This window comes from Micropterus dolomieu, linkage group LG01 (genome assembly GCF_021292245.1).
Source record: "Micropterus dolomieu isolate WLL.071019.BEF.003 ecotype Adirondacks linkage group LG01, ASM2129224v1, whole genome shotgun sequence".
NCBI lineage: Eukaryota > Metazoa > Chordata > Actinopteri > Centrarchiformes > Centrarchidae > Micropterus > Micropterus dolomieu.
In genome coordinates, this window is record NC_060150.1 from 25,933,834 (window position 1) to 25,949,778 (window position 15,945).

A 15,945-nucleotide genomic window follows, 5' to 3' on the forward strand; every position below is an offset into this window, starting at 1 on the left:
GCAGACAAACCTCTCATTCATATTGAGGTTAAAAAGCACAGTGAAGTACCACACCGGACAGATGGGGAGGAAGGAAGGGAATCGAGCACACACAAAGACCCAAAGATAAGGACAGGGCTCTGTTTCAGCTGGCCACTGAACAAAAGGACACACTGGGCAAAGGAGGAGACACTGGGACACCGCCAGTCACAAGGACAAAGGGCGAGGGGGGCTTAAAGGATAAAGCAGAGTTTTATCATCTTTTTTTGTGGAGAGTGGTCTGTTAAACAAATGGGCTACAGAATTGTTTGAACTGGCATGAATTTACTATCATTAGGGACAAACACTGACTTCCACTTTGATTTTGAGCTTCACAGCAAATAGCACCATCTACTGTTGACAACAAGGTACAACCTAAATGTTCACTCTGGCCCCCGTGGCTCTTGGTATGCTTTGTTTGCTTTTTAGGTCTTAACACCAAGATATCACACCAACTTTGTTTATGGTTGTGTGAAAAGGTAAACCCTAAAATGCACTTGTGATTTTTTTCAGCTGGTTGAGAAAGCATGTCTGGGCACAGGGCCAAGCTTTGAGGTTCTTCAACACGACCTTTGTACTTTGTATAAGCTTTGAAAGCAATGGGGGTTGAGCCACTCAAGAACTAATTAGCACTGGAGAAACATTAGTTCTTCCAAAGCCAGCAGAGAAACGTCAGAGCAAATGTGATTTCAATTTAGCCCCTTGTTGGGCCAGAGCTGAATGTTGATTGCCAACATGCCTCGACCACACTGAACTCTCAGCACAGCACAGAAAACAGAGGGAAAAAGAACTCGCCTCCTGTATTTCCATAAACAGTTGCAGATAGACCACAACAATGTCCTGGGATACAGAAAAACTAGAAATATGCTCACTATTAAACCCTCTCGCCTCCCTTACTGCCTCACTTTGATGAGGGTCAGTCATGCAGGCAAACTCACACTCAGCAGCTTTGGTTAAAAGGAATATTCTCTATACCATGCAGAGCCCGCAACACCCATGAACACGGGCACGGACGACTTCTGAGACAGAACATACCCGACCAGACTGGGACTGTTCGGCCCTGAAACCATCCAGCAGCATGAGGCGCCATTCACACGGAGCACTGAGCATAAACCACCAGGGCCAATTAAACAGAGACACAATAAAAGTCTGTTTAAAGTGTTGTGAAAAGAAATAACAAATGGGGAAAGAGATCAAATACACACAACAGGTTGGAGAGAGAGTTGTTTAAAACAAATCCATCTCATTATCAACCCTGTTTTATATTATCACTATATTTCAGAGATTTCAAGACTAACTGAGATAGCCTATTTAAGGCACCAAAAGGATATTGATATGCTCAAAAGGTAAGCTAGAGGATGCACATCTTTTAGGATGAAGAAACCTTTAACTAATAAAGGGCTAAATTTATTGTACCTATACAAAAGCAAACTTCAATGAACTCAAGCATGTAGGTAAATCTTTAGGTGAGTTTGGACCTTTTAGAGAGGACATGTCTTAGCTGAATAAAACTTAGATGAGCAAATTCACTGATTAATCATTTTGTCTATAAAATATTACAAAACATATTCAATGTACAATACAAGAAAATGCAGAAAATTCTCACATTGCGCGAACAATCAAGTGCTGAATTTTTCCATGCTTGTTGACTAACCAATTGATTGAACATTTATTGCAACTCCAAAACCAACATTGCCACATTTCAGGCTAAAACAGGTCCACACAGCAACAATGCAAAAAAAATGCAAAACATGAGCCTAACCTTTGCATGGGAATAACACATATCAAGTCAAGGATAAACCGGTATTCTTACTATTGCGTTTTCTTTTCATGCAAGTGGTCAGTATCCAAGCTCCAGCAGTGTTTACGTTGCTTCTCATGCTTCATAACCTGCAATAATAATTTTTTAGGCCACTTGTGGGCAACAGAAACAAGTTCTGAAGACAAGATTGACTTACCACCTGTAAAGCTGATATGGCAATTGTGAGACTACCTCACATTTAAGCATCCTGTTCTGTACTTGACAACTATCCAGTAGATCTGCAATGATTAATCGATTAGTAGATCAACAAAAAATGAACTGCCAACTATTTAGATAATTGATTCATCGCTAATGTAATTTTTCAAGCAAAAATGCAAAACTATTGATTTCTCAAGCTTTTTATATAATGTATGAGGATTTGCTTCATTTCCTTGTCTTACCTCATTTTAGTAAAATAAATATCTTTGGTTTTAGACAGTTGGTTGGCCAAAACAAGCCATCCGAGCCACCAGTTTGGGCTCTAGGACATTGTGACAGGCTTTTACAATTAATAGATAAAATAAAAAATGGGACAGGTGGAGGGAATAGAGGGGCTTGAGCTATCAGCCTTTCTAGTCTTCTCTACCATCCTACACTGCCATGACATACACATACTCAACAGTAGGCATGGCAGTTACCGGTTTCTAGGTATCTCGCGGTATGAAAAACTCAAGGTTTCAAAACAACAAAAATGTTATGTTATACCGTTGCTGAGGTATGAGCTGTTTTTCCTTTTGACTCGTTAAAGACAGAAAGTGCAGGAATCCTGCTGGCTGACTGCAGCGTAGAAAGTAACATGACCCCTCCCCTTCCGGCTGGTGCGAGCAGTCAGTCACCTGTGTGAAGAATGGCCATAGGAGGGGAACCCCTGAACATTTTCCCCCCATCAAAAAAGACAGAGGCATTATATATTATGATATCCCATCTACACCACTACTCGACACTCGTCGCTAAATTCAACGTAACACTATCGTGAAATTAATATTTGCAACAAGCTAAGAGCGTAAGAGTGTTTAGCACTTGTGAAATAAATACTATTGACTTGCTACTGAGGTTACAGAGCTAGTTTCACCCCTCATGTTACTTCACAGAGCGGAGTACTACGTTTCTGTGATTTAGCACAATAATTTAATTTAGCTGGTATCGCCATGGTGTAAATTTGTTAAAAATTACAAGAGGAGAAAAATACAACTGCTGGCTCTGGCATCTTTTCCACTGTTTGTCTGTTGTACAGAGAGAGACCGTGTGTGTGTGTGTGTGTGTGTGTGTGTGTGTGTGTGTGTGTGTGTGTGTGTGTGTGTGTGTGTGTGTGTGTGTGTGTGTGTGTGTGCAAGAGAGAGACACCCATGCTGCTCTCTCTCCTTATGTGTTTGTGCATAAACACTGAAATAACAATTGATTTTAAGCGTTATTTGATATTATTCTTAGCAGCAGTAGTATATGCTGTTGCTTAAAAATAAAATATATTGTGTCCAATGGAAAAAAGTTAATGTCTTCTTAGCCAGACATTTAAAAATAACATTTTATAGGTGTAATGGCAATACCGCAATACTGTGAAACTGTGATATTTTTGCTTAAGGTTATCATACTGTGAATATCTCATACCAGCCCATGTCTACTCAACAGCAGCAAAATTGTTGGTACACACAACTCCTGGCAGATAATAGCCTTTCAAAGCACATTAATGAGCGGATACAACCAGACCGGAGAGCAATCATACAGCTGAAGTGAGACAACACAGGAAAAACAAAGGTTGAGATCGAAAGACTAGGTGATGGCCCAGAAGAGAAACTGAAGATGAACAAGGGACTGTACCTTTCATAGCTCGTCTGCTGCCAGTTGTTCTTTGCAAAATAGATTGTCTCCACACAAAGTCAGTATCTATACTCAGAACACTTGAGAAACAGCAGGAAGGAAGAACGATGATAGCAAGGACAAAGAGGAGAAGAACAGGGCAGTGAAAGAGTGAGCCTGCCAGAGGGTAGGACTGGAAGGACCAGGAGTCACATGACTCCTCACAAGTAACCACTGCCCACAAAACCACAGGGTGGGTTTGGCATTGACACAAGCATTGGCCCGTATAGGCAGCGACAGGCACAGTTATAGTCAGCCTGGCATCTGGGAGTGAATCATCAGGATTCCAGCCCACAATTTATCACAGAGAGAGACATACACCTGGAGTGTGTCTAACAGTGCTAACGGACATCTTGACAGCGATGAATAGAAATGGGAATTTGTCCTAATGAGCTCCAACGAGGAGTGAAAATGAAGGGGTGAGAGGGGGGGAGTGAAACACCCAGCAGAGATAGGAGGGGGAGGAATTCCTTTTTATTCCTTCCAGCAGCCCTGATGAGTCAAGCAGAGGGACAGTACACCAGAGAAAGCAACAACTCATGCGCAGAGGGAACAACTTTCCCACATGGCTGAAGACCAACGGCTATAACTGACAAACACAGACACAAACATTAGTCCAGTTCCTACTGGAGATAAGTGAGTGAGCTGCATCACTTCCTCTGACAGTTTGTATTGTCGTTTTCCTCCAGGTCAGAGGTTAACTAGACTGAACTCAAGTCTGACGACAAGCACCGGGAAACTATTTTAAAATGCCTGCAAGCAATATACAGTTGATCTTCAAAGGCCAATATTGACATAAGCTGGCCATTTGTACCAAATTCTTCCAAGGCTAGAGGCTTCAATGAGCATGGAACGCTTTTAGAGGTGCCAGTGCACAATGGGACACGAGAGCTCTCTACTGAAACTAGCAGTAAACTAGACACCATCTTGCGATGGAATCACACTAGCTGGAATGCCCGTCAACATGTTGCCTCTCCAACCCGTGAGTACTCAGTAGTTTTACTACATTATTACATAAGTACTTAGTACTCTTGGGTCCGGCTACACCCATCAAACTTGGCCATGCTGTGTTAATAAATTCAAGTTTGCAACCCATTGCAACCAGTGAAAGGTTGGAAAAAATCTGCCTTAAATTTCAAGAGTAATTTACAAAACACATTAAAGCTGCATTATACACACATAGAAGACACAGCAACATTAGTATTCATTTGACGTTGTGTTCCTGGCAACATGATAAATGTCCAATATGCTCTCCTTTTAGTTGAGTTGAGTTTGCAGGCCAGAAAACCAAAACAATGAGTTAAAGGAGATTGAAAAGTTCAGTAGAGCTGAAGGGAACAGTACTCATCCATGGATTAGTCTTTTTTAGTGACTTATTTTGCATTCCACATAGTGTTTTGATCAATTGTTACAAATATAAATATATAATGCGATTACGCTCTGGTCACATGACACTCAAGAGTAAAGCAGTCTGCAGACGAAGCATCAACTTCGCACGTTACGCTGTACCTTGACTTGTTGTACAATGGCCTTAAGCTTGACAGAAGCTGACACTAAAGAAACTTTAGTGGTCTACATATTATTTTGCTGCATTTAATGGCATATTAATTTATTTTAATTAAATGCTCTGTATTTGTATAGCGCCTTTCTAGTCTTTGCGACCATTCACACACATTCATTCACTGATGGCCATCTGGGGCAATTCAGGGTTCAGTATCTTGCCCCAGGACACTTCGACATGCAGCCTGGAGGAGCCATGGATTGATTCGATCTTCCGATTAACAGGCAACGCGCTCTATCTCCTGAGCCACGGCCTCCCATTTATCAAGTCATTTCATATTTTATTTTGGCAGTTTCGTTCCTCCATAGAGACACAATAATAAGACCATGTCCATGAAAAACTGGACTGTAGTTTAACTAACCAGAAGAGTCTCCACAGTGACTGTGTGGATAAACGGCCACTCAACAACCCTTAACAGCTTGTGTTACATGATATTGTTATAAACACATAAAATTCATAATACCAACACATTCTTACTAGCCACCATTACTATCACAACTGTAAGATGCCCAGCTAATCACAGAGCTGTGCAGGGGAGTTGATGTACTTAGTGCCGCTATGTAGCAATCAATGTTTGTCAAACTGCTGTACTAGAAAGTCTATGTAATTTCCTCCAGCTTTGTCTGTCCTCCACGCTGTACATTATACTGTGGGTGCTCAGATATTTGCTTAAATTGCAGTGAAAGGTGATCGCAGGCAGAATATTTCAAGATGATACATCCCACTTCCGGTGTAGAATACAGAGTCAGAGCACTTGTTGCTGAAATGCATTAAGTCAACAGAGGAGAACGGGGAAGAACCAACAATATAGTGAAACAAGAGAACAGTGACTAGGTGTTTCTGTATTGAAATTAGCAATATCCACCAGATGTAGCAACAAAGAACCAAAATTAATGGTTTTAAGAGTTTTTCAAACAAGTAATTATGGAAATTCTCACTTTTAAAGCTAAGTATTTAACAATCCAACTAAGTAGTTAGTTAAAATGCAGTTATTTAATGTCTTATAAATGTAGTTAACGTTGCATAGCACAATTACATTTTTACAGAATTATTACTGCTGCTGCCATTTTCATTTCTGATGCTGCTGTTATTAGTATAGAGTCAGATACAGGTTGAACTTTGCACTTTACAATGCTCCAGCCACACCATGTTCACTCTGCCTTAAATAAATTAAGGCAGACTGATCCTTTTTTTTGTCTTGTCTAGTGTAGTTACATGTTTGTGTTTTGTCTTGTAAGATGATTGACATCTTATATTGAGCACCATGGACCGTTAGAAACTGCATTTTGTTCATTTGTATACTCAATATGTGGATGAATGACAACAAACTAGAACTAGCAGCCAAAAAACATCCCACTCAGCTTCCAGACTGCAGTCTGAAGAGGAGATATTAGCTAGCGCCAACCGCCTTATCTTATCCAGCAATTGGAAAACAACAGACAGATTTTAATTAACAGGCACACTGTGACCTGCACTGTACATTTACAGCCAGACTGAAATGTAGCGCTCATCTTTTCCTCTGCTCCGCTCACTTTCATCGTCATCTACTGTCGCCTGTCACGTAGCTGTGCTTTGAAGAATAAGGAGAGGACGCTAGCTAAGCATTACCGTGCTGTACAGTGTGCGGGTGAAAATCATTAACGTTAGTTATTGATCATGTGGAAGTTTAGTAGCAGCAGTCATTCATTCTAGAGCCTTTTTTGACATTTGTGAATCGAATCAGAATCGTCCAAGTCCGCATCGCGATGCATCTAAAAGTCAATTATTTTCCACACCTCTACAAGGTAAGCCATTCAGGAAAAGACTGAGTGAATGTGGTAAAAGACAAAAAAGTTATTATTATTCAAAGTTATTAACCATAAAAAAAAACAACAACACTATTTTAGGGCTGTCCCCGACTAAGGATTTACGTAGTCGAATCAGAATCGTCAAGTCCTGTCTATAGTCTACTGATAGTCAAATCATGTGTGTGTTTTTGTGCGCGGCGATTGCGAACCGGGAGGGGGGTGTTACACACAGTAGCTCCGCTTTAATCTTGAGAAGCTGCAGAGCTGCAGTCTCTTTTCATTCACCTTACACTGTAAATTTCCAGCTAAACTGAGGCTTTTTGAAGACCCTTTTCTCTCTCTCTCTCTCTCGCCTGTCATTCACCGGTCTTGTGCAGACTTTTACGTGCATTACTCAGACTGTGGCATTACTGCTGCCGACAACTGCATGCACGTCACGGTTCCCCGTGGGTCTATTTCAAGTAGCCGGCTATTTAAAAACGATAAAATATTCTTTATGTGGTTCATCAACGGTGATAAATTATCCGAAAGTCCTGCGAGGTGCGGACAACTTGGCACAACACCGTGAAGCTGGGCCTCGGTCTCTTCATCTTCTGCCACTGCACACATACAAGCTACACTTACGCATGCACACTGACGACCCAAGGTTAGGGTTACAATTTTGGATTTATTGACGCACTTCAAAAACATTTATTGAAAGTTTTATTGTTTTATTTACAGCATTAAACGTTTAGATCTATATTGTAATAGGCTGTATATTAACTTATTGGGAGAAAACTGGTAGTTCTATGTAAAATCAGACGTTGAGCACCCCCATATCGCGAAAATGGCATGATCCTTGTTTCGCTGCGAAACTTGGACTGTGAGATTGACAGTCGAATCAGGCTCCACCCATCGAAGCATCGAATCTTCGACTATTCGGGGTCAGCCCTACACTATTTACACAAAATGTAAAAAATATATATGACAATCAGGCTTTGATAGGAGTCCCAGCAGCAGGAAATGCTTTAAATTAATCACATGAATAACAGATACACTGGCATAGATGATGTAATGACAAGTATTCAGCAGCTCTAACATGTGAACACAACCACAGCCTCCACAACCACAAGCCGTACCCTCCCAGGCATTCTGTATGAATGCTTTCCTATAAAAGGCAAGCTCTGAGCTCCAGCATGGCATCAGACCAGGGACAATGATGAGCAGCACCAGGTGTAGGTGTGTGTTCATGTACATCTGTCAACTTAACAGTTACCCAGTCAGATTCGACCTTTCATAATGACTCCTCATTAACTCATCACCTGGCAAGACATGACATGGGGTGGACAGACTTGGATAACATCGTGACCTCACACACACTCCGCTTCATCAGGGCATGTTGAAGATAGTTCTATTGAATGGTTAGGACCACACGGGTGAGCCTTCCCTTCCCAGCATAGGACTAACAGCAGTCAGTCAGTCAGATGTGACTAAGTAAACTGAATTTCATATATTTTACTGAATCAACCTATTTGATCCCTCTATTTGATTCAGTCCTGTTGTCATTGGGAGTATCCTGTGCATGAGTCACATCTATCTCATTCTGTGTGCTTCATCAACTAAGAACCTTTCAATGACACATACAAGGAGGGATGTAGAAAAACACATTTCAGTTTTAGATAGATGGGTAAAATAATGTTCAGTAGACACGCAGAACACACCTAATATATAGCAAAAACAACGTGGGTGGATTTGATGGAGTATTTATTAGTGTTGGAGGTATGTCAGTGTATGTAAAGAGTCTTGAAGAGCTCCGGGGCCTGAGGAGTAAATTGCAGTTTGGGCAAACAGCAGGAACCTATAAAGAAACTTGTCTGCAGATGTTAGTCTGCTTGAATGAATCGAGTTGGGCTTTTAAGAAATATTCCACTTAATTTTGTAATTTTAAATATTTTGTAGTTTTTTAAGAGTCATTTCAATTGGTTAGAATAACATTGTACTCACTCACTGAGATGTGGTTTCAGATGTGTTGAGGGGAAGGACAAAAAGAAATGTGAATGTTTTCTTACACCTACAAATCTAGTATATAAAATAATTATGATACAATTGGGTAAATTACTGCATTTCAATTCACTATCCCATAAAATCAAATTTAGTTTTACTGCTAAATTATGTTTTTGCATCTTTACTAAAAATAGACCATCTCCGGGAATTGAGATTATTGTCTGTAAACCTAAATATTGATTAAAAGAAAAATAACACTTGCAGGGGGTTGCAGTAGTTATTTCAGCTTTGATGAGTCTCCGCAGCTTTTCCTGTCCTGTGCTGTAAAGCCCAAACAACCTAAACCAATTCCAGAGTTAGGGGAGCCTGTATTTAGCCTGTGGCAAAACCCAGGACCTGGGTCTGAAATTAACTGTTTTCACAGTATTATTGTACTGTAGTATTTTTTTTTTTTTTTTGCTGCCACTGACAAATTGTATATGCCACTTCGGAATGTAAGAATGTAGGAATAACATTTAGCTCATTTGGGCTTCAATCACTGTAAACACTACTTAACAATCATTAACAACCAGGAATTTCAAAAGGTACCAACAAACAACAACACAAAGCACACAAGAACTTGGGAAGTTCACTACAGTGTATTATACAGTGAGTGCTCAATACAAAACCCACAATTCAACCACCAATGACAGTCCTTTTCTCTATTCAAACTTTAGTGTGTAAATCTAACTAAAACCGTAAAAGTGGTGGGGACAAAAATAAGACTGGCTGTTGAAATCACCCTTGTTGAGATGTAGGCAACATTGCTTAAAAGTAGTCTATGGGAAAGAAACCATCAGACAGGATGTAAATAAGCCAACCAGTCAGGAGCCGCCCCCCAAGCGATCACAAGATCAATCAAGGGATTTGAAATGTCTTGATTTCTATTCCACAGCACTGTAAATCTGGTAACTACCGATCTAAACCACTTTATTTGGAGGTTAAACCTAGTCTAAGTAACATTACATAAGCCTTACAAAGCCTGGCTCTACAAGGGCACAAAGAGAACACAAACAAAGTCAGATGATTACACAACAAAGCTTTAAGTAAAGTCCTACCCTACCAGGTGCTGATCATTTGTGTGACACACTAGAAGTAGGATGGATTTACAGGGAATACAAAGAACTAAGGGAAACCTTATCAGGTGCCTTTTGTCAAAACATGTTCAACTTTTCATAAAGTCGATGCGTTCATCAGTTTCACTTTTCATGAACTGACCCATCACAGTCTGGATGGGGCAGGACTTTCATCAACTGGTTATGATTATTGTCAAGTTAGTACTTAGATGATTAGAAACTAACCACCAATGTAGACCTTTTTTCTTGCACTAGGATTTAAGGAAAGTATATAAAACCTACAAAAATGTATGTAAATGTTTGTTGTGTATTTCTTAAAGGGGCTATATGTAGTTTTTAAATGAATGACTTCTTTATTGCCTGTGTGTGAAGAGGTTGTAACCTCACATAAAAACAATCCACTTGCTGGGTTTTTTTGTTACCTCTGACAGCCAGTATGCCTATTCCTATGTGAAGACCATGGGTCGGATTTTCCACAAAATGTGACATGAATGCATGCTCCTTAGCGTCTTGCCTTTTCTACTGACTGCACTCAACAGCAAAGACACTGCAGCTAAATGACATGGAGTTCCCTAACACAAAAAAGACAGGTTCCCAGCACAAACTCCACATTAGGATAGAAAACAACAAAGTTTTATGTGCTGAAGCCCATCAGGCTGAATGACAAGCAGATCGACGTTGGGTGAAAACCGACAAAACCGACATTGAGTTGGCTTTCATTCTGTTGGACAGGTAAACTAACATTACTGCAAAGCATGTGAAATATATTGTGATTTTGTGCTTTAGTTGGCTCAAATTAGATAACATTAGCTTGCCGGCTAACACAGATTGCCGTTGCTAACGTTATCCGGTGCAAAATACTACATTTGTAAGGCTCACCTGATTTCACCAGCTAACGCGATCCATATTACTTTCCTGCACACCTGCGGTATTATGTTAAAGTATTGATTTTAGCGGTACAAAGCAAAGGTTGAGCGATTTCTTTATACTAGCCTATAGTGATGCAAGGCAGGAGCAGCCAGCTAGCCTTACATTAACACGGTCCTGCTGTCGCTACATAACGTTCAATTTAGAAGGTCCAACAATAACAATAGTGGCATTTCTAAAATAAAGGACTGGTAGGTTAGATGCCCTGGACACCCATAATAACCCCACACAGGAGATTTCACTTATTTTGGCTGATTAGAGTTCTTCTCTGAAGTGCGACACATGTGTGTGCGTGACACGTGTGTGTGTGTGTGTACTTGGCAAAACACTGCCACAACAGCTGCTGAGGTCTAATATGTCTAGCATCTAGGAAAGACATACAACCGAAACAGTGGAAAGTTTGTCCATCGGTGCCAGTGAGGGTGTTGAATTAATAATATCAGAAGTCCAACTTATTAGTGTGAACTGCCCGCATCACTACTACAGATACAAGCACAAATTGGTCATATATTTGCACAGGTGCTCAATCTACCCACACCAAACCTGAAACAACCCCATCCACAAGGCTAGCAGCAGCGTGAGATAACACAGTATATTGTATTGGGCGATGTGATTTACATTACCCAGGTATCCATGTAGGCAAGACAGAATGCCAGCTCTGTAATGGGAGGGATTCTGTGTGTGTCTGCCAAGCTCTCCTCTTCTCAGAGCAAGGTTTGGAGAGACGAAACTCACGGAGTAGACCAGCCAATGGCCAACAAAAAAAGAAACAAACAGGATGCAAGGTCCAGTTCCTCCAGGTTGTTAAAGATTACCAGACCTTTTGCTCCTTATCAGGGAGAGAAATACGGAGGACTTCAGGCAGGAGATTCATGTCCATGGTCTGTGTTGCCTGGCATCCTCACATGGATGTGGACGTGCATACGCTTTTTAAGTAAAATCAAAAACCAAATGTATTTATAAAACACACAGTTAAAGATAAAAAGGTTCTGAGAGACCCCTCCAAAAACATAAACTGTCTACTTTGGGCCCCCTGCCATGTTTTAAATGGCAATGGAGTTGGTTAAGTCCCAAAGACATGAAAGAATCCTACATTTTACAAAAAGATAAGATTGGAGAAAATTGTATAGCACAACTCCATTTATTGTCTCAGTAATCTTACGACCTTTCAGCTTCATCTTATTACTCTTTGGAGGTGGCCTGACCCCTAGGTTGGCAATCACATTGATGCATCAGTATTAATAATCTAATAATGTAATTTCTTATAATAGCCCCAGGCACTTTTCTACAAAACCAGAACTTTCCAAATCATGGAAAACATATCCTGAAATGCCATACTGTTCCTTTAAAAGGTGGGGTACGTGATTCTAATCCAATACACGTCTTTTTGTCATATTCATCAAATATTTCCTCATGGTCTGCTAGCTGTTAGTTCTGTGTGTAAATATAAATAAATCTGGTGTTTGTACACAGCCCTGGCTCTGTAACTGTGAAACAAACAAAGTGGCCCGCACCACGCCACACAACAGTAATCCAGCTGTGATGTGTGTGTCAGGCAACATTAAGTGACTTGCCCATGGACATTCAGCTTACTCTCTAATTGGCCAAGACATGTTGTTGTTGTGATGTCAGCTATAGCAGCAGGAGAGTTGTGATTAACGTCGTCTGGAGCTGGTGTGCTGGCTCTGGGACCGTCTCGCCTCTGCATGTTAGCTGCGCAGCAGCAACTGTAGCTGCAGTTTGCTAACCCACGACTAACATTAGTTACATTACTTGCTGTGCTGTTGTTCACGCTATATCATGGTTTTTGGTGATCATGGTGTTGGATTTCTCCAGATTGTTTACAAGCATCAAAAATATCTAAGGAGAAATAAAACAAAATGCATATTAAATGTTGTAGGCTACTTTTTGTTTTTTGGCATCATTCTATAAAACATAGAGAATGACGCCTGGCTATTTTAGAAAGCACTGAATGTGTCATTTATGCGGATAAAACTATTTTAAAAAGACTTTAATCTGAAGTTCTTTCATTAGGTCATAAAAATATACAACATCTAATCCAAAACTACTTAGAAATAACTAATGTAATATCAAAAACTTCACAAAAGATACACACAAACAGGAAGCTGTTACCATGGCAAGGAGTTTAAAGTTTGGCATTGTCTGTACAGCCAGTCTGTTGTTGATTTACCTCATCATAAAAATGTTTACCACTAACCGGTGGATGTGAACCAGCAACAAAGAAAGAGGCCTTGTAAAGGTCGGCCCTTGTCTGGCTGACCTCAGGAAAGGAAAAGGCGGAAATCCCCCCTTCCTACTGTGATCAATGGGCCAAGCTGCTCAGTAATGTACTGTATGTCCTCTTGGCTGCAGTTCTGTCCCATGAAACATTCAGAAACTCTAAAGGGAAGAATCTGTTTTTATGAGAAGTACAAATGGACCCAGCTGATGTACTTACAAGATGATCATTGAGACAGACGAGTTCAACTTTCTTACTCCAGAGTCCAGGCTCCTGAACGCCACCTGGTCCTGAAAACAAATTAACTTAGTCACCACAGTGTGTTGGGGATTTCAACATAATATAAGGGGTTGGGGGGGGGATTGATTCTTAGATGTACTGTGACACAGACAATTCTAAATCTATTTACAAATGTCAAAAATTGATTTTCGAAATGTTAACTGACAACGTAATGTTGACAGAAGGCCAAAAGCACGGTACAGCGGCCGGACAGTCTGTGGCGTGCAGTTTTGCCTCTAAATTCAGTGCAATGCTGCTGCTGAATGAATTACAGCCACTACTCAAATTTTACACAATCATTAATATCAAGGCGCAACTAATGATTTTCCCTTGGGAATGAAAGAGAGCGAGCAGCAGAAAGTGATGGTGAAAGCTTGTGGAGTAGAGGAAAAGACTAGCAGTAAGTATCATCTGGCAAGAATGTACAGTGTAGGTCACAGTATGTCCATTAATAAAAGTCTGTTGTTTCCCATATTTTATGGGAAAACATACCATTTTCTTGGGGGAAGATCCCCAAACCCGGATAGATCATTATAAATACTTTACTTAAAAAGTACCAAGTAGTCACACTGATAGAAAAAAGATATACTGAATAGAAAAAAAGATGGATAATTGTTTTATCATCACATCGCAGGCCTCTGAACAGGAGTTAGACAGAGGTGAGCTTACCAGATATCTCTAGCCCACTCCTCATCTCTGCTTGAAGCTTGAGGCTCCAAGATACATTAACCAATACTAGCATAACACACCCAATCGTCGACCATTGACTGGGGCACAATTCTAAAGAAGGGGGGCAGTTCTGCAAAATCAGTAAAAACGTGTCAAGACTCACATTTGAAGCACTAGTTCTTGGCAACAATAAGCTGTATACATTATTTTGTTAATAGTTACATTGTTTATTAACTGAAATTAACAACTTGAAATATTCTAATATCAATAAAGAGCTGCGATTTATTACTCCACATTAGAGCGCTACTGATATGAGATTTTTAAGACCGATACCGATTGATATTTCAGGATTTTAAATCCGATAGATCAGTCAATGCTTTTTTACTCCTTTTCAGAAATGTAAAACTTAAACAAAGATTATTCCTAACAATTGTTATTTGTAGTTATGAGACTTAACCAAGATAACATGACATAATACAGTTTAGAAATAAACATTTTTTATTGTAATAGTACTTTGACCAAAAGTATAGCTGAGAATGTCAGCTGATTGCTGTATTTTGTGGTGGATTTGTGGCCCAAAGGTGTCGCCAATGGGGGAGTTGCAGAGTGGCCTCTGGTGGACAAACAATGCAAGGAGAAGTCTAGCGAAGCAGCTTAAGCCCTATTGTTTTTGCTTGAAAACTCACAAAACATTATTTAAAACTTAAACTTTGAATTTACATGTCATATGGTTTTTTCAAAAAGGGCGTGGCAAAATGGCTCGCTAACGCCCCCTCAAGAGCAGCCCCCGGGCCATTGTTGGCGTTTTACAGGGTCTGTACTTTAATGAACTCCTCCTAGAGAATATATCTGATCGACTTCAAATTGTGGCTGAGCAATCAAAAAGCATCGACAACGCAAGTTGTTCTGTGAGTTTTCGTCAACGGTTGTGTCCGTGGCGTGGTGCTTAGCCACCACTCAGATCTGTACCAAACTTTACATGCTTGATAAGAGTACCACACTGAACACATCTACATGCAAATATTCAGTCGATATCATAGCACCACCTACTGGCAACAGGAAGTAAGCACTTAGTGACAAAAATCTTTTGATATACGTGGCATTGTCAGAGCGTGGGCCACACTTCATATACTGGTACACAACATGTACATGAACATGTGCGGGTGTTCTCAGACGCCGCTCGCTCGCTTGCTTGTTGGCTGATCTGAACTGGTGCTCGTCAGCTGGAAATGTTTAAATGACCCAAACTGTTGTGATTTTATGTTTGAGTTGCTTTCTCTGTTCTGGAGTTTTAAATTTGTTATAAACTTTTATCGTGTGTCTCATTATATCGCATAATCGTGCGACTCTTCATTATACTTCTACATAAAAAAAAAAGCATAAAAAATTTGTGGTAAAGCAAAGGCTATAGTTTTTCATTATATTCCAATTAAATCTGATTTTCATATATATCTATATCTATCTCATATATATATATATATCTATCTCTCTATCTCTCTCTATCTCTCTATCTATATCTATCTATATCTATATCACACAGCTCAAAAAAATAAAGGGAACACTGAAACAACACAATGCAACTCCAAGTCAATCACACTCCTGTGAAATCAAACTGTCCACTTAGGAAGCAACACTGATTGACAATCAATTTCACATGCTGTTGTGCAAATGGAATAGACAACAGGCGGAAATTATAGGCAATTAGCAAGACA

At 40.1% G+C, this 15,945-nt stretch overlaps 1 protein-coding gene across 3 annotated transcripts in view; it reads right to left on the reverse strand.

The window, feature by feature from the left end:
* The window catches only part of svila (supervillin a), a 93,489-nt gene that overhangs the window by 60,311 nt on the left and 17,233 nt on the right, over positions 1–15,945 (reverse strand). For 2 of the 3 annotated variants that reach the window (XM_046062529.1, XM_046062537.1), the window contains exon 2: positions 13,505–13,575. The exons of the other annotated variant lie outside the window; for it this stretch is intronic. The gene's annotated coding sequence lies outside the window, so the exon portion shown is untranslated. The remainder of the gene's footprint in view (positions 1–13,504; positions 13,576–15,945) is intronic. 3 annotated transcript variants of the gene reach the window in all.